Raw genomic sequence first — 24363 nt, 5'->3', positions numbered from 1 at the left:
CTCTGGTCGACTTCTTGAAATAACAATGAACCATTGCAACAGTCCTCGCTCTTCTTTGATTTTGACCACCTTGTCTCCCATTCGGATTTCTGCCATTGCATTGGCACTTTTGAAGGTACCCAGTTTCTTTTTGGTCATTTTGTCCCACACAGAAAGTTTTCCTTCCATTAGGCGTTCAGTGACGAAACCTTCAAACATCAGCTCTCATCAGACCTGTGAACAGGGTGTCATACTCTGTTGGTGGCAATCGTATTAGTGGTGGTACAAGGGCAATGTTTGTCTTGGAACCAGATGGAGACAACAGAGAGTTGAAGGCGCCCCATGTTCCTGGAGAAGTAGAGCTTGATTTTACTTCAACTTCACTTTCGTTGAAGTCGAAACAGCCAATAATCCATGCCATATCCTTCTCTTTGTTTGACTGTGAGCTGGACTTGCAGGAATTCAGTGTGCAAACACACTTTTTGTTTGTTGGTATTGGTTTGTCACATGATAGTATTTCACATGGAATAGCCTCCTCTAATGTTTGAGACCTTGATGACCGATCGATATCAAGTGGTGTTGCTGGGGATTTGTCAGATGCAGTCTGATATATAGCGGTGGCAGTGCCATGGAGTGTGTTCATGCCACAAGGCGTGGATTCGAGAAAATCTATGTTGTCCAGTGCAAACCAAACAAACATGTCGTTAACCAACCAAGGTGGTCGATAAATTCCTCCCATGGATTTTATCCTTTCAAGAACAGCATTTGCGACGGCAGTCTCTATTTCCATTACCTTGTTGTACGGGACAGTGAGGTCTAGTTTGCCTAATGTCTCCACAAGGGCCTTGGACCTGGTGTTTTTGTGCACATCCAGAGCTAAGCCGACGGTAAGGGGAGTCTCAGTGCGGTGTTTGAAAGTGACATCTTCATGTTTTGTTTCATAGGTGACCTGCCGATCAGACTTGTATGCACATACGAAATGTTGTGCCAGCACAGATGCACTTTGGTTCATAGATTCGGCCCTGCTGATTGTTTTAACATGATGTAAACCTTGGATAGCAAGCTTGCAGAGGAGTTGAAGCAAAGCAGGTGGTTCATAATTATCAAATGTTCCTTCGAATTTCCACGGGGTTGCGCTTGCAATGTCTCTTCTCAGTATTTTAGATGCTTTCAGAAGGACTTTCACATCTTCTCTTAGGTCTTTTGTATCGGAGGCCAACGCACCAGCTAACAGGGTTTCCTTGGATTTTGTAGAAAGTACTTGCTCAGGTTTGGTTTTGTCTGGAGGCCTGGTGAAGTGCACATCAGCGATGTTGTCCAAAATCAGTTGCTTTAAGTATGGTTTGTATCGCGGATTGTCGGGTAAAGGGAACCCATTGGCTTCTAGCAAACCAACATATGATTGTTCAATGTCGTTCATATTCAAAGCTGAACTGTTAGATGGCTCATTGATTTCAGTTTCCACCATGTCGAGCATCTCCAGGTCAGACACTAACTGTGCAAAATGAACATGCTGTTTTGGAGGTCTGTTAGCTTTTTCTATGTCTCGTTTTGCATGGCCTAAGCACAGAAGGTGATACTTCATGTCCTCAGCAACTGCTGTAAGAAGATCAGATGAGCCTACAACATTGCTCAGTCTAACTTTCAAAAGTTTTCTGTCCGTTTGTTGACCAATGGCTTTGAGCTGAGCTCCCATGTTTTCAGTTGAGACGTCGTGCAATTTGTCTGCTTTGTCTTCCTGACAAATGACACACATCTCCTTGTCGAAAGCCTGACTTCTGGTAGATCGCTGTGATGTGGAAGCACTTGTAGATGCAGCATCAGATTTTTTCGGTCGTCCTTTTGTCTTCTGTTTTATATAACTGACGCTGCCTGTCGCTTGTCCTTTCTCATATCGGGTCTTGGCTCGTTCAATGCATGTTTTATGTGTGAGATCCTTATAACATGTCTTGTGGTATGAAAAACCATTCTGTAACTGTTCATGGGCTGACAAACCTTTTATGCGATTCTTTAATGTAGAGAATTCTGTTTCCCCATATGAACATCGAACATCAGTTGTTGTAATTACTTTTTTTTTTTTTTTTTTTTTTTTTTTTTTTTTTTTTTTTTTTTTTTTTTTTTTTTTTTTTTTTTTTTTTTTTTTTTTTTGTATACAAGATCGAGGCTCGTGAAAGAGCTTTCTCTACTGAAGGCAAAGGAGGACGAAGCACATAGTTTGTATAATCTGTTTGCTTGCTGCTCAACTGGCAAATAAAGCATAGTTCAAAATCCACCGTTTTTGACTTCTTGTTAGATGAAGACTCTGCCATTTTGGTTAATCTAAGGTCTCTAAGCTATGTTATCCTGGGTGATGGTTGCTGTAGGTACTTGCAGCCTGCAAAAGAAGAAAAGAATATGTTAGTACACCATAAAATGGACAAGTGGAACCTTAACACTATAAAGCGAACAAACTGCTGCCGCTGACTGGATTCGAACGTCAATTTTCCGGCCGCCATGTTGAAATAAAAAAGGCAGCCTCTGTCTGAAATTGTGCAAAATAAAAAGATTAGTAGTCAGGTGGAAGTTATTGTTATTATAGTCACCTCTATATACAAGTTCCAAGCAGTTCATGCTGAAAACAAAAATATTTAAACCACATTAAGTTAATTTTAGCGTCAAATTTAGGGCGTTTTGCTACGGTGGCGGCCATCTTGGATTTAAGGCCGTTAGAATGTTCAGAAAAAATGCCACCCTAAATTTTTTTAAAGCTTATGATACCTTCTTACAAAATCAAGTGAGTTTTTGCTTTTAACAAAAAAAATACATGAATTTTTTTTTCATATTAGTGGTGGTACAAGTTTCATATTAGTGGTGGTTTCATATTAGTTTGTGATCATTAGTACTAAAACAGTACTAATGCGACCACTCATTCTTCTGGGAAGAATCCCATGCACATGCTGATCACACTTAAAAGTCACCTACATCTTTATAAGTTCATCAAATACTGACACCGCGATTGACATTCGCTGAGGTAAATGTTGATATCTCTTCTGAGGTAAAAAAAAAAAAAGAAGTTGTAAAGCATTATACGTATCAAACGATACATTTTATGAAACGGGGAAACCGAATACACACTTTGGTGGTTTTAAAATGACAGAATATGTCTTCATTAGAAAAAAAAACAACTGAATATTGAAGACGACACTGCTAAAAAAATACACCGCTCTAACGCATAACCACGAGTTTAAACTACATTTACAACAAATATGAAAACTATTTTCATATCACAATGTTAATTATAGAATATATAGAAGATAATGTTTAAAAAAAAATGAGCCCTATCTTCCAATGGTAAACAATCCTTCAAAAAATTCCTGGATCGGGAATAATATCCTGAGCTTCACCAAAAACTAATCAATTCTTCCTTATCCCAAGGGCAATCATCCCACCAACTTTCATCCAAATCCGTTCAGAACTTTTCCAGATATCTTGTTCACGAACACACACACACACACACACACACACACATACACACACACACACACACACACACACACACACACACACACACACACACACACACACACACACACACACACACACACACACACACACACACACACAGACAGACGGACACGGACGGACGGACACGATCGAATGCATTACTCCCTGGCGGGAGTAAACATAGCTTGTTATAGCAGCTAAAACAGTGTGCTGGGACTTATGACTCACCTTGTAGAGATTGAAGAATTCCCAACGTTGGTGGCCCAGGTTTGTCTGTAATGACGACATAGGTTGGAATAACTCTTTGAAGATTATGTATAGAAGAAGAAGAAGTTCAAATTGTAAATCGTGGGAGGTTGTAAGAATAATTCTGGTGTCGTTTTATTTTTTTCAATTGAAATTTCCTGCACGGTAATTGAACGGCCATTTTGGGTTTAACCTCTCAATCGTAGGACTAGCGACAAGAAACAGCAAGGTATAAACATTCATAATGGTAACGTTTTTAATGGGACATCTTGCGTTAAATACATATTGCCATTTGAAATTATATTGATATTAGCACTAAGAAGGCATTTGAAGACATGGAGGGAAACTTATTTCCGGTTGAGCACAGACACCGCGACGTCACTTCCGCGTTACCATGAGAATCCTTACGATGTGAGCGCGGTGCATTTAATTTTAAAGAACAATCTTTAAAGCTGTTAATTTGCCGTGTTTTCTTTTTTAGTTTGCCAATTTTGGTCGATTTTATTGGAAGCGATCAATTGTGAAACTGTGGACGTTTTTATGTCCACAAAGCGTTAAGGTTGTTTTTATGAGAGTTGTAATGTCTGAGGTAAAGTATTCGATGATTCGAGGTCTGTTTGTGATGGATTTTCCCGCTTGTTTTGCAAAACGTTTTGTTCATCAAGTTCATACGATCATGTTGAGGGAAATGTATAAAACGACAAAAATTTTACAATTACCAAACATTTACCCTCGTAAAGTTACATTGTTGTTCATGAAGTCACACGTTTCATTCGATCCGGGGTTTGTGTTGTGATCAGCTCATTATTTAGACGGGTTTATCTATCCGGGATTTGTGATCAGCAAAACATTTAGACGGGTTTATCTATCCACGGTTTGTGATCAGCTCATCATTTAGATGGGTTTATCTATCCGGGGTTTGTGTTGTGATCAGCTCATCATTTAGATGGGTTTATCTATCCGGGGTTTGTGATCAGCTCATCATTTAGACGGGTTTATCTATCCGGGGTTTGTGTTGTGATCAGCTCATCATTTAGATGGGTTTATCTATCCGGGGTTTGTGATCAGCTCATCATTTAGATGGGTTTATCTATCCGGGGTTTGTGATCAGCTCATCATTTAGACGGGTTTATCTATCCGGGGTTTGTGATCAGCTCATCATTTAGATGGGTTTATCTATCCGGGGTTTGTGATCAGCTCATCATTTAGATGGGTTTATCTATCCGGGATTTGTGATCAGCTCATCATTTAGATGGGTTTATCTATCCGGGGTTTGTGATCAGCTCATCATTTAGACAGGTTAATCGATCCGGGATTCATGATCAGCTCATCATTTAGACGGGTTTATCTATCTGGGGTTTGTGATCAGCTCATCATTTAGATGGGTTTATCTATCCGGGGTTTGTGATCAGCTCATCATTTAGATGGGTTTATCTATCCGGGATTTGTGATCAGCTCATCATTTAGACAGGTTAATCGATCCGGGATTCATGATCAGCTCATCATTTAGACGGATTTATCTCTTAAGGGGTTTGTGATCAGCTCATCATTTAGACGGGTTTATCTATTAAGGGGTTTGTGATCAGCTCATCATTTAGATGGGTTTATCTATCCAGGGTTTGTGATCAGCTCATCATTTAGACGGGTTTATCTATCCGGGGTTTGTGATCAGCTCATCATTTAGACGGATGTATCTATAAGCGGTTTGTGATCAGCTCATCATTTAGACGGATTTATCTATTAAGGGGTTTGTGATCAGCTCATCATTTAGGCGGGTTTATCTATCCGGGATTCATGACGAGCTCATCATTTAGACGGGGGTTATCTATCCGGGATTTGTGATCAGCAAAACATTTAGACGGGTTTATCTATCCGGGGTTTGTGATCAGCTCATCATTTAGACGGATGTATCTATAAGCGGTTTGTGATCAGCTCATCATTTAGACGGGTTTATCTATCCGGGGTTTGTGATCAGCTCATCATTTAGACGGATGTATCTATAAGGGGTTTGTGATCAGCTCATCATTTACACGGGTTTATCTATTAAGGGGTTTGTGATCAGCTCATCATTTAGACGGGTTTATCTATCCTGGATTCATGACGAGCTCATCATTTAGACGGGGTTTATCTATCCGGAATTTGTGATCAGCTCATCATTTAGACAGGTTAATCGAACCGGGATTCATGATCAGCTCATCATTTAGACGGGTTTATCTATCTGGGGTTTGTGATCAGCTCATCATTTAGATGGGTTTATAGATCCGGGGTTTGTGATGAGCTCATCATTTAGACGGGTTTATCGATCCGGAATTCATGACGAGCTCATCATTTACATGGGTTTATTGATCCGGGATTTGTGATCATCTCATTATTTAGACAGGTTTATCGATCCGGGATTCATGATCAGCTCATCATTTAGACAGGTTAATCGATCTGGGATTCATGATCAGCTCATCATTTGGACGGGTTTATCTATCCGGTGTTTGTGATGAGCTCATTATTTAGACGGGTTTATTGCTCCGGGGTTCGTTCTCAGCTCATCATTTAGACGTGTTTATCTATCCTGGGTTTGTGATCATCTCATCATTTAGATGGGTTTATCGATTCGGGATTCATGATCAGCTCATCATTTAGATGGGTTTATCAATCCGGGGTTCATGATCATCTCGTCATTTAGACGGGTTTATCAATCCGGGGTTTGTGATCAGCTCATCATTTAGACGGGTTTATCGATCCTTTGTGATCAGCTCATCATTTAGATTTAGATTTAGATTTAGATTTAGATGCATTTATCGATCCGGCGTTTGTGTTCAGCTCATCATTTAGACGGGTTTATCAATCCGGGGTTCATGATCAGCTCATCATTTAGACGGGTTTATCAATCCGGGGTTTGTGAACAGCTCCTCATTTAGACGGGTTTATCGATCCTTTGTGATCAGCTCATCATTTAGACGGGTTTATCAATCCGGGGTTTGTGAACAGCTCCTCATTTAGACGGGTTTATCGATCCTTTGTGATCAGCTCATCATTTAGACGGGTTTATCTATCTGGGTTTGTGTTTAGCTCATCATTTAGACGGGCTCACCTGTTGAAATCTGCCTTGTAACATACATACTGTACACGTATACACGTTTTTGACACAACTCAAGGTATACATATCCATTGCGTTTATTTAAAAGCCTTAGTCATCAATTCACATTGAAACAAACTGCACTGTGCTGCAAAGAAATGATAGTACTGTAGCTGGAAGCAGTCACCAACGCTTAGTTTTTGTCTGACTAATTATAATTGGTTAGTACCACCTTTTGTGAATCATTGGACTATACCGCACTGTACTCTGAGAAACGGCATTTGTTGTGTTGCATTTACTTGCAGGTTTTGGAAAGAAGAGCGGTCATTTGAATGATTTGGATTTCAGGATTTCTGAAAGAGCGAAGATAGGGTCGCGGAGAATTTCTGCAGAATCTATTATGTTTACAATCATAGACACTGACTTAAAGAAAGAATGAACAAGGCAAGGATGGGCATGAGGTTTAAAGGAACAAAAGCACAGTCGGATGCTTGTGGTGTGCAAACTCCCATCCACAAAACAATACACCCTCAGGATGATAGACACAGTCAGAACCAGGCAACAAAACAACATCAAGTGAGATTCGCAGTGTCTGCAGACAAGACAACGGGAGCTCGGGTTCACTCGGACACAGGAAAGCAGCTTGTCATGCAGACAAACCCGCAGCACTGTAAAGAGATTCATTATCAATTGATAACGACAAAAGGTGAAGGTGCTGGTGAAGTGGACCTTCAGTGCAGCAATATTGAGGAAGCAGATGCTGGAGCTCAATGGGACTCGATCGCAGGTGGGTTGCAAACGTTGCACATCGAAAGAGACAGTCTTGAAGCATTGGACGTGGACAGAAATGTTCTGGCAACGTGTGAGATGGAGGCAAACAGGAATGGAATGTTTCATTTCAACAAAGCAACTCACCGGCCCTACATCGGCTACAAAACTACCACGGGTATAAACCCCTACTCTGAGTATGCAACGCACGAGACACCAAAGTCTTGCGCGAAACCAGCAGTGCAACTGGAACATTCGAATATTTCGTTCCCAGCCCAGGACGTGGGAGTAGAAATGTTTATAGGAGAAGCAGTTGTGCGGTCTTCAAGCGGTTCAGAGGTGCGTGCTGTGGACCATCTGATCCAGGCTCCTCAACAACCACCTTGTGAGAACATCCCTGCGACCATCGGGACCGGCTTCGGTGAAAGCGACAATCGCACGCCGAATGCACTTTTGGAGAAAGAATATGACAAATGGGTGACTCGAGAAAGCCTCAAAGCCGAGGGAATAACTTACGACGGCTCCAAAACGAGCCGGAGTGACGGTAAAGTGCCGGCTGTGATTCCACTTGCTGAAATCCCTGAGAGTGATCTGGCGCTAAAGAAAAGCAGGGTTCCACTTAACCCACGTAGACGAGCAGGTACAACAGATGATCCTGCGAAGGGAAATAGCTTCACAATGATCGACGACAACGTCTCGACTTCAAAGCAAACTTCAGCCATCCCAAGTAGGAGCGAGGTACATCCGTCAACTGCAGTGAAACAAGGTAATCGATTGGTGCAATTTTTGCTATGACCTCAATTTCCATGATTACCCTCGCAGGAGGAGAGGGTATCACATTTGGGTCCGTTTGTTTGTTACTTGGCAAAAAATAAATAATTTATGCAAGTATGCTGATCACTCCGGTTTGTGTGTGTTTGTTTGTGTGTGTCTTTGTTTTTCTGTCCGCTCACTTATACTTGCCTACAGGTCACAATTTGAAACCGATCTTCACAAAACTTCACCAAATGGTAGAGTTCGTGGTCCGACAAAATCCTATATATTTTTGAGGTCAAAAGGTCAACATAGGCCAAAAATCAACCGCTTTTTTCAAATTTGTAAAAGCCTCAATTTTCATCCGATTGACTTGAAATTTGAATAGGATTAACATATCGGCGAACTGAATTCAACCACCAACTATTTTTGAGATCAACATAGGCCAAAAGGTCAACATAGGCCAAAGGTCAACCACTTTTTTTCAAATTTCTAAAATCCTCAATTTTCATCCGATTGACTTGAAATTTGTATAGATTATACATGTCGGCGAATTCAATTCAACCACCAACTATTTTTGAGATCAGCATAGGCCAAAAGGTCAACATAGGCCAAAGGTCAACAACCATTTCAAATTTCTAAAATCCTAAATTTTCATCCGATTGACTTGAAATTTGAAGAGGATTTACATATCGGCTTACTGAATTCAACCACCAACTGTTTTTGAGATTAGCTTAGACCAAAAGGTCAACATAGGCCAAAGGTCAACCACTTTTTTCAAATTTCTAAAATCCTCAATTTTCATCCGATTGACTTGAAATTTGAAGAGGATTTACATATCGGCTTACTGAATTCAACCACCAACTATTTTTGAGATTAGCTTAGACCAAAAGGTCAACATAAGCCAAAGGTCAACCACTTTTTTCAAATTTCTAAAATCCTCAATTTTCATCCGATTGACTTGAAATTTGAATAGGATTTACATATCGGCAAACTGAATTCAACCACCAACTAATTTTGAGATCAACATAGGGCAAAAGGTCAACATAGGCCAAAGGTCAACCACATTATTTCAAATTACTAAAATCCTCAATTATTTTTTTTTGAAAATTTTTTGTTTTTCAAAATTTGAAAATTCAAACAAAAATGGAATTTTGAAAATGCCACAAGGTGGGACTCGTTGGACTTTGTACTGTGGGTATCCACATGACATTCTGGAGCTCTGTGCAAAAAAAAAAATCAGCTTTCTACTAATTTCTTCTAGGCCTCCCCTTCATTTTTGGCTAATGCTCCTGGGCTATTTGTTCTGTTTTGCCAAGTGTCACTTTATGAGTGATTTTTCATTTGTGTGTTTGTCTGCCCGCTCACTTATACTTGCCTGCAGGTCACAATTTTAAACTGATCTTCACGAAACTTCAACGAATGGTAGAGTTCGTGGTCCGACAAAATCCTATATATTTTTGGGGGCAAAATGTCAACATAGGCCAAAGGTCAACCACTTTTTTCAAATTTCTAAAATCCTCAATTTTCATCCGATTGACTTGAAATTTGAATAGGATATACATATCGGCTAACTGAATTCAACCACCAACTATTTTTGAGATCAGATTAGGCCAAAAGGTCAACATAGGCCAAAGGTCAACCATTTTTTTCGAATTTCAAAAATCCTCAATTTTCATCCGATTGACTTGAAATTTGAATATAATTTACATATTGACTTACTGAATTCAACCACCAAATATTTTTGAGATCAGCTTTGGCCAAAAGGTCCACATAGGCCAAAGGCCAACCACTTTTCCGAATTTCTAAAATCCTCAATTTTCATCCGATTCACTTGATATTTGAATGGGATTTACATATTAGCAAACTGATTTCAACCACCAACTATTTTTAAGATCACCATAGGTCAAAGGTCAACAACAATTTCGAATTTCTAAAATCCTCAATTTTCATCCGATTCACTTGAAATTTGAATAGGATTTACATGTCAGTTAACTGAATTCAACCAACAACTATTTTTAAGATCACCATAGGTCAAAGGTCAACAACAATTTCGAATTTCTAAAATCCTCAATTTTCATCCGATTCACTTGAAATTTGAATGGGATTTACATGTCAGTTAACTGAATTCAACCAACAACTATTTTTGAGATCAGCATAGGCCAAAAGGTCAAAAGGATAGCAAACAGGCTTTCGAGGGGGGCCCGCAGATTTGCCATCACAACGAAAACGTCTCGATTCTTCCTCTGTATGGCAGACACGTCCAGGTCCACCTGACCATGGCAGTATGGCCTAGAGGTACACACACTCACCTCTGAGCTTTCTATCCTGGGTTTGAATCCCGACCCAGCTATAAACTCTCATCTCATTTCTCACATTCTCATTCTCACATTTCACAAGCAGGGTGATTAAGTCATCAACGTGTGTTGTCACTCGGACGGATGCGAAACGACGTCCTGTCTGTTGGCATTAATTGGTGGACGTTAAAGATCCCACGGAGTCCTTCGCTAAGAGTACATGGATTATCACCAGCTGCAACAACTCCAAATAACTCCAAAACTGCTGTCCCAACCTCGCATATAATTCTCAGGCCTCAGTTGGCCTCAGTTGCGGTTATGTGGATTGCTCCAGTATCCATGTGGGCACCTTCACCATTCACACTGGTTTAACATATGATCCAAGGTATGGTCACAGTACCTGTTATCTGCCAGAGCAGAGCTTCCGCTAATTTTCCATTTGTGCATAGTGAGCCGGCCGAGTATGGCATGTACGGATTCGGTATAAGGTAGACCAACCTTTCAACAGTAGATCGAAACGGAGGAACCTCATGTTGGGAAAGGAATTTATTTGTGACGTTGGTATTTTTCGAGCGTCGTCGTCATTCACCTCGGATACCCCCAAATCGCCGAGTTGCCCCAGCGATGCTCCAACATGGCTCACATTATTTGAGATGGGAGCTAGGTATTTATTTGAGATGTTGGTGTTTTTCCAGCTCCGTCGCCATTACTCTCAGACGTTGTACCCCCAAATCACCGAGTTGCCCCAGCGATGCTCCAACATGGCTCACATTATTTTAGATGGGAGCTGGGTATTTATTTGAGATGTTGGTACTTTTCCAGCTCCGTCGCCATTACTCTCACACGTTGTACCCCCAAATCGCCGAGTTGCCCCAGCGATGCTCCAACATGGCTCGCATTATTTGAGATGGGAGATGGGTATTTATTTGAGATGTTGGTATTTTTCCAGCTCCATCGCCATTACTCTCAGACGTTGTACCCCCAATTCGCCGAGTTGCCCCAGCGATGCTCCAACATGGCTCGCATTATTTGAGATGGGAGCTGGGTATTTATTTGAGATGTTGGTATTTTTCCAGCTCCGTCGCCATTACTCTCAGACATTGTACCCCCAAATCGCCGAGTTGCCCCAGCGATGCTCCAACATGGCTCGCATTATTTGAGATGGGAGCTGGGTATTTATTTGAGATGTTGGTATTTTTCCAGCTCCGTCGCCATTACTCTCCGACATTGTACCCCCAATTCGCCGAGTTGCCCCAGCGATGCTCCAACATGCCTCACATTATTTGAGATGGGAGATGGGTATTTATTTGAGATGTTGGTACTTTTCCAGCTCCGTCGCCATTACTCTCCGACATTGTACCCCCAATTCGCCGAGTTGCCCCAGCGATGCTCCAACATGCCTCACATTATTTGAGATGGGAGATGGGTATTTATTTGAGATGTTGGTGTTTTTCCAGCTCCGTCGCCATTACTCTCAGACGTTGTGCCCCCAAATCGCCAAGGTGCCCCAGCTGTGCTCCAACATGGCTCGCATTATTTGAGATGGGAGCTGGGTATTTATTTGAGATGTTGGCATTTTTCCAGCTCCGTCGCCATTACTCTCCGACATTGTACCCCCAAATCGCCGAGTTGCCCCAGCGATGCTCCAACATGGCTCGCATTATTTGAGATGGGAGCTGTGTATTTATTTGAGATGTTGGTATTTTTCCAGCTCCGTCGCCATTACTCTCAGACGTTGTACCCCCAAATCGCCGAGTTGCCCCAGCGATGCTCCAACATGGCTCACATTATTTGAGATGGGAGATGGGTATTTATTTGAGATGTTGGTACTTTTCCAGCACCGTCGCCATTCACCTCGGACATCATACCCCCAAATCGCCGAGTTGCCTCGGCCGTGCTCCAGCATGGCTCGCATGATTCGAGGTGGGAGTTGGGTAGATTTGTCAGGTATTCATAGACCGAGACATTTGTATTGGCTTGGGTACGGATGTAACATCACGTGGGATGGCTGTGAGTCCATCGTGGTTACAAACAATATAGGGACAGCAGGCTTACTGTGTTCCTGATGAAGGTGTTTTGTTGCAAACACCTGTTGTTTACAGCATGGCCCATTTTATGGCGAGCTTTCACTGAAAGCAAAATGTCCCCCTTTTTGGACCACTCGGTTAACAGCTAAATGGCGTTGTCCATGGATTTGGGATCCGAGCTGGAGAGGAATTTTAATTGCCGAGCTGTAATAGATCAATGCGAGATGTACACATTGAATGCACTCTGTACCTTGAAAGGCCGGTCATGTATCACGGTACTGTGCTGGCGGTACACGCTTTGTTGTGTTCCAACAAAAACAAGGAGAAACCCCGAGCCTCGCTCCAACTTATTCTGTTCAACGCCTCCCTGCTCGCTTCCCAATCCCCATTTGCCTCTGTCCTTCCCTTTTGTCATCTCTATTCTCGCAATGAAGATTACCATGTTTTATTATGCTCCCTTTTTGTCCCTCTATCAAAGGTTATGCGTTGCGCGACGAGCATCTTTGTGGTGGACCGGCAGCTTCCAGCACATTGTGTTTGAAGGGTCTAAATCCTGATGACGGAACGGCTCTCAGCTGATGGCCCGGAGTCCGTCTTTGTCTCCTCTTTGTGTCCCTTGCCCTTTTGCACTCCTCCTATTGCCCTGTCTCTCATGTAGCCACCTACTTGTGCACTCAGTCTATCAGCAGACATAGTCACAGGACACAGCATTAAATCCATACCCCCCAGCCCCTCCTCTAAATTTAATGCAAAAGCAACACCCTTACCTGAAAACTACTCTTTATTATTGATGTTATTCACCATTCAGACTGAGCGTTAATGGTTTGTTCGTAGAATATGAGATCGGTGGTTAAACACCACATCTCGCCACATTAAGATGTTTGCGCACTAAGCTGGAGACAAACATTACCCGATCGAGTATACATTTGAGCCGTTTATTTTGGACTTGGTACTCGGGGAAAGTCGAATTGGATTCGGGCTCCATGTTTGTGATGTGGTGTCAGCAGGGGGTGCTGCATCGTGGAGTATGCATTTCATAAGGGACCTATCATCATCTTGCTATCAGATTCTCTTCTGCCATTTCATGAGGATTTTGACAGAGAATGAGCGAACGATCCGATGAAGATCAAGGCAGCTATCTTTACTGTTACGATTTGTTTGCCAATCATATCGATGTTTATTTGGGGTCGTGAGGAGTTGTTGGTTTAGGAGGACCAAGGTTAACCTGAATTTTTTGATCCTTCAATCAATCGGTCCTAGTGTTTGCACTGTATTACTTCCACAGTTTCCATATAGAGTTGTATGCGTGTTGTGTTTCCTGTCTTGTCCGAGTCCATATATATATATATATATATATATATATATATATATATATATATATATATATATATATATATATATATATTGTCTGTGTCGATATTCCTCTTCCCAGCTCCAGAAAGACGCGCCTCTCACGTTGATGTCACACCCAGGAAGGATTTTGTGAAGATGAATCTGATGTCACTCGGCCAGACGGATAAAGGAGAAACTTCATATCTCAACATTTACAGGAAAGTGCAGAAACTGAAGGGATTTAAGGTATTGCCCTATTATTTCAAGGACATGTGCTTGTCAAACATTCACATGTAACAATACATTTTTTGCACATTCTGAAAACGTTTGTCAGACATACAAATGGATTCACGAGAATACCTTCGAGTGTATACCGATATTAAGTGGTGGAGGGGGGGCTGCATTCCGGAGTATGCCGTTCTTCTAAAGGAGACGTAAAGGCGACTATGCATAATGTCCTCATATTTGGAAAAGAGAGAGCAGTCACTTGGGGACACCTTGCATTATGTTGTAGACCTCTCTCCAAACAATGTTCCTCTTTATGCGATTGCTAAAAGGCTTGCTTTGGTCTACGGTTCGGTCCTTGAATACCTTGTACTGCTCCTGACCAAACTTCTCGAGCAGGCAAACAGGTTGTTTACTGCTGCATCTGCAGTCTTTACTATCTAATACCAGATCACGGATATTATTACCTACGTCACTGAAGATGGACGGAGGTTTTGTTTTCACCTCGTCTGTTTGTCTGTCTGTCGGTGAACAGGATATCTCAAAAAGTTATGGACAGATTCGGACGAAACTTGGTGGACAGGTTTGCTTTTTGACAAGGACAAGTTGCTTCGATTTGGTGAAGATCTGGATCAAGATACGATATTTTAAAATGATTCTTCACAATTGAGTGATGGGGCCAAAAACGATATTTCGCACGATATTTCAAAAAGGTGTGGATTTTAGTTGCAGATGACAAAACTAAGTGGATGATTTGGGTAGGTGACAAGAACAAGCCGATTAGATTTTGGTTCAGGTCTGGATGCAGATCTGGCCTATCGATGGGATACAAAACGTAAACTTTTCAGCCTGGTGGAGGTAAGCGCTTCACTGAGTGCCGCTCCAGTGTATGAATGGTTTCCCTTAATCCTTTATGACACTAGTTAGCGATTTGACATCTCTGAAAAATACTGTCGTGTCGATCCTGTAGTGAAGACCTCAGGGCGACGGATGACCAAACGAGCCTTAACTCCGAGGCGTATGAGCCGAATCGATGGCAATTCCTTTGTATGGCGCGCAAGGGAAACGGAGGTCCCGTGGTCGTACCTGAATGGACGGATGTGCAGGGGTTTATCCGAACCCACGAACACAGAAACGAACAAGACAGGCACGGCAACGGAAGGAATAAATACGTGGTTTATTAAAATAATACAAAGTAACAGGGAAAGAAAGGTAAGCTAAATTCCTAAATGAGGGACCCTCCACACAGATACAGAGACCCTGACAAGGGAATGATAAAGAAAAGAAAATGTGTTTGTGTGGTGCGTTTGGCCGGTACTTAGCCTGGCTTCCTCAAGCGGTCCTCAAAAACCTGGTGGTTGTCGAATGGGTCCCGAGTCACTACGTGAGAAAATGCACGATGGTGCGAAGTCGCGCTGCAGCCAGTCACCCGCACGAGGCAGCGGTAGGATCGCCTCCCTCGGTCTTGCACGTTCGGTTGCACCGAGCTCCAGCCGTCTCAGGCGCACCCAGCACGAAGCGCAACACGTTCGCGTTCTTCTTCATCGGCGACCGGGCATGAAGAGGATGAGAGAGACCAGGCACGAAGAGACAAAGAGGGCGAGAGAGACCAGGCACGAAAAGACGAAGAGGGCGAGAGAGACCAGGCACAAAAAGACGAAGAGGGTGAGAGAGACCAGGTACAAAGAGATGAAGAGGGTGTGAGAGGAAGAGAGACCACCTCCGACCAAGCCAGAACCACAAGAGAGAGCAATTAAAAACGCCGCCGCTCGCCACTAAGCCCAGGACAGAGAGAGAGAGAGAGAGAGAGAGAGAGAGAGAGAGAGAGAGAGAGAGAGAGAGAGAGAAGGAGAGCAATGGCGAGACACGTCCCTTTTCGCTCCAGTGCTTGAAAGTTCGACGATTTCGTCACACTCTAACCAATCACCAAGCGCGATTCAATCACCCCATCGTTTCTCTCAACCAATCCTCATTCGGGGCGTGACCTCACGGACATTCTTGACCGCCCGTCGAGAATGTTCAGGGGCAAGGCCTGTCAATTACGGTCCTTTGAGGTCGAGTCTAGCCGTCCTTCGGGAATGTTTGGCTGGGCGGGGTGATTGCCGGTCGTAATGTCTGGGTACTGTCGGTGATTATGGTTGTTGTTGTTGTAATTGTTGTAATGGCGGCCTTTTTTAGATTAAATAAAACATAAGGGAAAATCGCAGGGCAATTACACACTGTGGATTATTCTTAAGCCCTACCTAATTAGCATAGCTCCACCCCTCATATGGAGGCACATAGACGATCTTACCGGACAGTCGGCCTAACTTAGATACATGAAGGTTTCTTCTTCGCGACATTCGGGGCACGCCAACCTATACAATTCTATCTGGACTAAGGTATTTCATTACCTACCCCCACACACGTAACAATACCATTTGTATGCTGTTTGTTTGTTTTTTGCCTCGACTCCATCTATGCTAGGAACTCGACAAGTCATGACCAGATTCAAGGAATTTAAGTCGGTGGTATGGTCTGCGTCTTGCCTGAAAGTAAATACAAAAGCTTGCAAACAGTTACAGGTGGCCATTTTACAAAACTGTCACCAAGCCTGTCATTGGCACAAATCTGTGATTTCAGTATGACAAAAAAAGGTTTGCCTAGCTAGTAGCCATGGCCTAACTGTGTGCCAGGATTCATACTTTTATCATCAAAGGTGCAATTCCTTCACATATTGGACATACTGCATACTGTTAGCGTTCCACAATGGATCATGCCCTCATCATGCGGTGGGCAACAAAGGATGGGGTGGGCAAAAAAGTTTTTCGCACCTCGTGCTGGCATGTGACAATATATAAATAATAATTTAGTTTAGATTTCTGTAAAGACGAGATAAATTATTATTAAATTGTTATTAAAATCCATGAAACAGTGGTACATTTACAGTGGCCTGCCCCCTCCAAAGTTTTCACATTTTGATGCCACTTAAGCTTATTTCTTGAAGCTTTCAAATCAAACTTAATCTATCGAGTCTTCACAAACTACTCCAAAGTGATAAAGCTAAAAAAAAAATGCAGATAAATTTGAATACGTTAAATTAACAGAGAAAATCAGATGATTCTCTGTTACAGTAGTATTCAAAACCTTTGCCTAATAAACCCAAAATCACTTCAGGAGCAAATTATTTGTGTGAAAGGTTGCAAAATAAGTGTAATAGGTTTCACCAGTATGTAATCAGTGGTTTGACTTAAAAGTTAAGTTCCACCAATTATCCAAGGAGTTTTAAGGTGCAACTCACTTGGTCAACCATCAAGACAAACATGAAGACCAAGGAACTTTCCAAAGAAGTCGGGCATAACATGGTAGAGAAGCATCATTTAGGAGAGGGTTATAAGAAGATTTCAAAGTCACTCATTATTCCTTTGAGTACGGTAAAATCTTCATTATGAAGTGGAAGACGCATCATACTACCGAGACTCTGCCCAGATCAGGTCACCCATCTAAACTCAGCAGCCGAGCAAGCAGGAAACTTGTTCTGGATGTCACTGTAAATCCAACAACAATGATGACTTTGAAATATCTGCAAGACTCTATATCTGAGATGGAGGTCAGTGTTCATGAATCAACAATATCCCGTTCCCTTTACAAAGCTGGCCTCGATGGACAGGTGGCAAGAAATAAGCCATTACTGAAAAAGGCACATCTAAAAACTTGAATGGAGTTTGTGAAAAAACATCTCAATGATACTGCAGATATGTGGAGAAAGGTTTCATGGTCAGACGAGACAAAAATTGAACTTTTTGGTCTAAATTCAAAGCGTTACGTCTGGCACAAGCTTAACACTACACATCACCCAGTCAAAACCATCTCTACTGGCAACCATGGTGATGTCAGCATCATGCTATTTGGCTGCTTTTCATCAGCAGGGACTGGAAAGCTCGTCAGGATAGAAGGGACAACGGGTGGTGCAAAGTACAGGAGAATCCTTGATGAAAACCTTGATTCAGCCGTGAATCTGAAACTGGGTAGGAGATTCACATTTTAGCAGAACAATGATCCAGAGCATAAATCTAAAGCCACACTTGAGTGAATACTTTTTTTTTTTAATGTTCTTGAGTGGCCTAGGTCAGAGTTCTGACCCAATTAAATATTTATGGCCAGATTTAAAGAATTGTTTCTATATAATTAGTAATCATACTAAAATACCCAACTTGGTGTCTGTCCGTCTCATGAAGATGCATTCGGTCGTTACTTGTCCGATCTCAATCAAACTTGACATGGGGAATAAGGGTTACACGACAGAGGTTGTAGCGATTCAACTTGCCCCTCTCCCCAAGGGGAACTTGCACCTTGGACAAACTCTGTGTTGAGGTGTATAATAGGGCACATATGGCATTTCATGGGGCACACCTACCAGATGTAAAAATTATTATAACCACAAACGATTCAGTCAAATAACAGGCGCTACTAAACTGGAAGAACTTTGGAGGAGACTTGACGTGCTTGTGGCATTCCATACTTATCGCGTCCCCTTCAGATGGATAGAACGGATCAGAGCTGTCTCGACTGATATTTAGCTAACAAAGCTGCTTACTTGAGGGTTTTTTTTTTCTGTTTTTTTTTGTATACAGAATCGAGGCTCGTGAAAGAGCTAACATTTATTTCACAAACAAATCAAACAGACAAACAAAATATATAAAAAGAGGGAGCGGAAGACAAGATGGGGAGAGAAGGGGAAGCACACAAGTACAGCAGTAGAGAACAGGGACATCGGGATATATGTGGGAGGGAGAGGGCTTGGGGGAGTGGAGGCGTGGGGAGGGGGAGGGGTTGGGGGAGGTACAAAACACATGGACACTGCAAGGACTTCCAGGAAAGAAGTTCGAATTTCAAAAAAGTGGATCTGAGGTGAACTAATGGGGGTACAAAAGATCAAGGTTTTGGATGGGGGAAGATAAGAGATGGTGGTGAACAGCTGTTTTAAAGACCTGGAGGGTGGAGTGGGATTGAAGAGAGTGAGGGAGTTTGTTCCAGAGGTGGGAGAAAAGAGGAATGAAGGAGTGAAGGTGAGCAGAGAGTCTTGATTTTGGCATTTTAACCATAAGAGGGTTGCAGGCAGATCTTGTGCGACCTGTAGGAATATTTGGGGGACAGAGCCCAGAGAGAGCTGGGGGGGCAAGGCCAGAGAGGAGTCGGTAGAAGACGGAAAGACCACCAACCTGCCTGCGGTGAGTGAGTGAAAGGCCCTTGGATTTAGCTTCATCGCGGGAGATTCCAATGATTCTGAACGCTTTGGTTTCAACAGCGTGAAGACGAGCTAGGTGTGAGGCAGGAGCACCAGCCCAGAGGGGAGAGCAGTATTCCATTGAGCTGCGGATGAAAGCCTTGTATGTGGTGAGGAGCTCAGGTGTGCCAAGGAAGGACTTCGCACCACGGAGGATGCCCAGTCGGCGACTGGCTTTGGAGGCCAGATTTGAAATGTGGTTTTCCCAGGAAAGATCATGGCAGATAGTGAGACCCAAAAGCTTGAGTGACAGAACTTCTTGGAGAGGATTATTCAGAAAGTGGCTGGGAGGGTTGTCCAGTCGGTCTTTTCGGAGAGACATCGTAAGAGAGTGAGATTTGTCAGGATTGAAAGACATGTTCCACTTGTTTGCCCAGTCTGATTTTGTCCAGGTCTGCAGAGAGTGAGGAGGCTGCAGACTGCCGATCTGAGGGATGAGGAATGGAGCGACAGAGAGTAGAGTCATCAGCAAAGAGATAAAGAGGATTTTCAAGAGAGTCAGAGAGATCATTGATGAAGACCAGAAAAAGCACAGGGCCCAGAACACTGCCTTGGGGAACTCCAGCCTGAACAGGAAGAGGAGATGAGAGAAACCCATTCAGGGCCACACGTTGACTACGACTAGAGAGGAAGTCCGACAGCCATGCGTTGAGATTTCCATGGATACCAAAGGAGGAGAGCTTGGTGAGCAGAGCGGGGTGCCAGACCGTATCGAAGGCAAGTGATATGTCGAGGGAGACAGCTCTAATTTCCTGTTTGGCATTGAGGACCTCCATCCATTGTTGAGAAAGCAGAAGCAGCATGTCCAGAGTAGAGTGACCAGGTCTGAAACCAAATTGATGATCAGAGATCAAGCCATTGGAGAAGAGGAAAGATTTCATATCCAAAGCAATGATGGATTCCATGACTTTGCTGATAATTGGGAGAAGGCTGATTGGTCTGTAGTTGCTAGGATCTGTTTTTGCACCTTTTTTGTGCAAATCGGTTATGTTGGCTGATTTCCAAGCAGATGGCAGATGACCTTGAGCAAAAGAGAGGGTGAAGAGAACAGAGAGAGGGAGTGAAAGAGCGGAAGAACAGGATTTTAGGACCCGTGGGCTGATGCCGTCGGGTCCAGTTGCAGAATCCGAGTCGAGGGTTGACAGAAACTGGTACTCAATTAGCCGACCTCAGAAGGATGACAGGCTGAGTCAACCCCCCTGGTGTTAATTCAGCGATCGACCGGGATTCGAACCCAGGATCCTGCGATGGTTTGATTTCACCTTTACCTGGGATGGGATGATTTTTTAAATTTTGATGGTTTCAAGTGTGATGTACGATATTGCCAATGACACCTTTACAGTCCATTTTGACCTTTATTTGGTTCATAACCATATCCCTAAGGTTCGTTAGCATTTTGATACTCACCAGAGGGGAATTTGGCGAAGATTTGACGTACTTACACATGGTACGTACTTACGTCTCAGTTTTTTTTTTGTTTTTTTTTGTATACAAGATCGAGGCTCGTGAAAGAGCGAACATTAATCACACAGAAAGACAAACCGACACATAAAACATATAACATCGGGAGCGGTAGACAAGATGGGGAGAGAGGGGGAAGGACACAAACACAACATTTGAGAGCAGGGACCGAGAGACATCGAGAGATCTGAGAGATGGCGAGGGCTTTGGGGGGGGGCATGGGAAGGGGGCGGTGGGAGAGGTATAAAACATATGGACACTGCCAGGACTTCCAGGAAAGAAGTTGGAATTTCAAACAAGGTGGATCTGGGGTGAATTAGCGGGGGTAGAAAAGATCAAGGTTTTGGATGGGGGAAGATAAGAGATGGTGGTGAACAGCTGTTTTAAAGACCTGGAGGGAGGAGTGGGATTGAAGGGAGTGAGGGAGTTTGTTCCAGAGGCGGGAGAAAAGAGGAATGAAAGAGTGAAGGTGAGCAGAGAGCCGAGATTTCGGCAGTTTAACCATCAGAGGGTTGCTGGCAGATCTTGTGCGACCTGTAGGAATATTTGGGGGACAGAGCACAGAGAGAGCTGGGGGTGCAAGGCCGGAGAGGAGTCGGTAGAAGACAGAAAGACCACCTACCTGCCTGCGGTGAGTGAGTGAAAGGCCCTCAGAGATAGCTTCATCGCGGGAGATTCCAATAATTCTGAAAGCTTTGGTTTCAACAGCGTGAAGCCGAGCTAGGTGTGAGGCAGGAGCACCGGCCCATAGGGGAGAACAGTATTCCATTGAGCTGCGGATGAAAGCCTTGTATGTGGTGAGGAGCTCAGGTGTGCCGAGGAAGGACTTCGCACGACGGAGGATGCCCAGTCGGCGACTGGCTTTGGAGGCCAGCTTGGAAATGTGGTTTTCCCAAGAAAGATCATGGCAGATAGTGAGACCCAAAATCTTGAGCGACAGAACTTCTTGGAGAGGATTGTTGAGAAAGTAGATGGGAGGGTTGTCCAGTCGATCTTTTCGGAGAGACATAGTAAGAGTGTGAGATTTGTCAGGATTGAAAGACATGTTCCACTTGTTTGACCAGTCTGTGATTTTGTCCAGGTCTTCAGAGAGTGAGGAGGCAGCAGACTGCCGATCTGAGGGAAGAGGAATGGAGCGGCAGAGAGTGGAGTCATCAGCAAAGAGATAGAGAGGATTTTCGAGAGAGTCAGAGAGATCATTGATGAAGACCAGAAAAAGCACGGGGCCCAGAACACTGCCTTGGGGAACTCCAGCCTGAACAGGAAGAGGAGATGAGAGAAACCCATTCAGGGCCACACGTTGACGACGACTAGAGAGGAAGTCCGCCAGCCATGCGTGGAGATTTCCATGGATACCAAAGGAGGAGAGTTTGGTGAGCAGAGCGGGGTGCCAGACCGTGTCGAAGGCACGTGATATGTCGAGGGAGACAGCTCTAATTTCCTGTTTGGCATTGAGGACCTCCATCCATTGTTGAGACAGCAGAAGCAGCATGTCCAGAGTAGAGTGACCTGGTCTGAAACCAAATTGATGATCAGAGATCAAGCCATTGGAGAAGAGGAAAGATTTCATATCCGAAGCAATGATGGATTCCATGACTTTGCTGATAATTGGGAGAAGGCTGATTGGTCTGTAGTTGCTAGGATCTGTTTTTGCACCTTTTTTGTGCAAAGCGGTGATGTTGGCTGATTTCCAAGCAGATGGCAGTTGACCTTGAGCAAAAGAGAGGGTGAAGAGAACAGAGAGAGGGTGAGATAGAGCAGCAGAGCAGGATTTTAGGACCCGTGGGCTGATGCCGTCGGGTCCAGTTGCAGAATCAGAGTCGAGGGTTGACAGAAACTTTTCCACCTTGTCAGGAGGAAAGGACACGGAGTCCAGGAGCAGCAGTGTACGACTGGGTATGGTGGGTACAGAGAGGGATGGGTTTGGGACACAAGATTTAGAGGCAAACACAGAGTTGAGGCATTCAGCTTTTTCACGTGCGGAGTCAGCTGTGTAGCCGTTTGAGGTAAGGGAGGGGATGGAGGGGGAACAAACACCAGAAACGGATTTGACCAGACGCCACCAGGATTTGGAAGAGGGAGACAGATAAGAGAGTTCGGTCTTGAGAACGGAGAGATATTGTTTCCTGGCTCTCCTGAGGGTGGACACACACTTGTTTCGGGCTTTGTGAAAGGAAATGAGATTTCCTTCCGTTGGATTTGCTTTCCAGGAGACGAAGGCAAGTTGTTTCTGGGCAACAGCCTCACCACAAGATTCCGTGTACCATGGACGGGAGGAAGGGTATGACAACTGAAGACAAGATGGGATAAATCTGTGCATGAGAGAGAGCAATTTACTTTGGAAGAATTCCCAGGATGAGTTGATGTCAGAGGTGGTAGAGATGGGAGACCAGTCCAGATGATTGATGGCTGCTTGAAGACCGTGCCAGTTGGCCTGAGTGAAATGCCAGACTCGTCGACGCTGAGCAGGCTCCCTGAGGATGGTCAGAGAGATGTCCACTTTAACAAGGACATGATCAGATGATCCGATCGGAGCAGAAGAAGAGCAGCAGACATTTTCAGGGAAGTTAGTCATAACCAAGTCCAGAAGAGAAGATGTTCCGTTGACTGAGATCCGGGTCGGGAAATTGACAGATTGTGTCAGTCCCAGTGAGTCGCAGAAGTCCTTTGCTGAGGAGCCATGGCTGGTGAGAGAGGTACCCACACCCAGCCAACTGGCATGATGACAGTTGAAATCACCACATATGAGGAAGAGAGAGTTGGGATGAGTAGATAGAAGTTGGTCCATATCATCAGACAGCGATATGTAGATGGAGTCATCACTGTTTGGTGGACGGTACAACACACATATGAACAAGAGGTGGGAGCGAAGGGGAAGCCGTAGCCAGAGGTATTCCTGGGGGTGAGGTGGAGAGAGTGCAGTGCAGGGCGAGTGAGGAAGAGAGTTTTTGATAAAGATAGCAACCCCGCCTCCAGGACGAGGCTCAGGTCTATCATACCGGAGGAGGGAGTAGCCCGGGAGAGATACTATGGAATCAGAGACATCATAAAGGAGGAAAGTTTCTGTTAAGCAGATCACGTCTGGTTTGACAGAAGCAACCTGTATGGAGAGATCAGTTAAGTTTGAACGAAGGCCCCGGATGTTTGAGGTCCATACCGTTAATGAAGAGGAAGGGGGAGCATCAGATACAGAACAGGGGGGAGGAGGGGTAGGGTAAGATGTGGAAGAGGTGGAAGAGATAGGGAGAGCTGTTGAAGGTGTGTCAGAGATTTCAGAATAGCTCGGAGAAAGGGAAGGATGGGGCGGACAAAAGGTTTGATGGTGATTGGGTGAGCCACAATGAGGTGTTATTTGAGGAGGGGGAAGAGCGAGGCAGAAGGTTGGGGGAGATGGAGGTGAGAGTTTGAAGGGGGAAGAAGCGGGGAGGACGCTTTGAGGAGGGGGAGTGAGAGGGG

The sequence above is a fragment of the Myxine glutinosa genome, chromosome 14, assembly GCF_964187855.1.
Source record: "Myxine glutinosa chromosome 14, kmMyxGlut1.1, whole genome shotgun sequence".
In the NCBI taxonomy this organism is placed as follows: Eukaryota; Metazoa; Chordata; class Myxini; order Myxiniformes; family Myxinidae; genus Myxine; species Myxine glutinosa.
Note: the sequence above shows the minus strand (reverse complement) of the source record.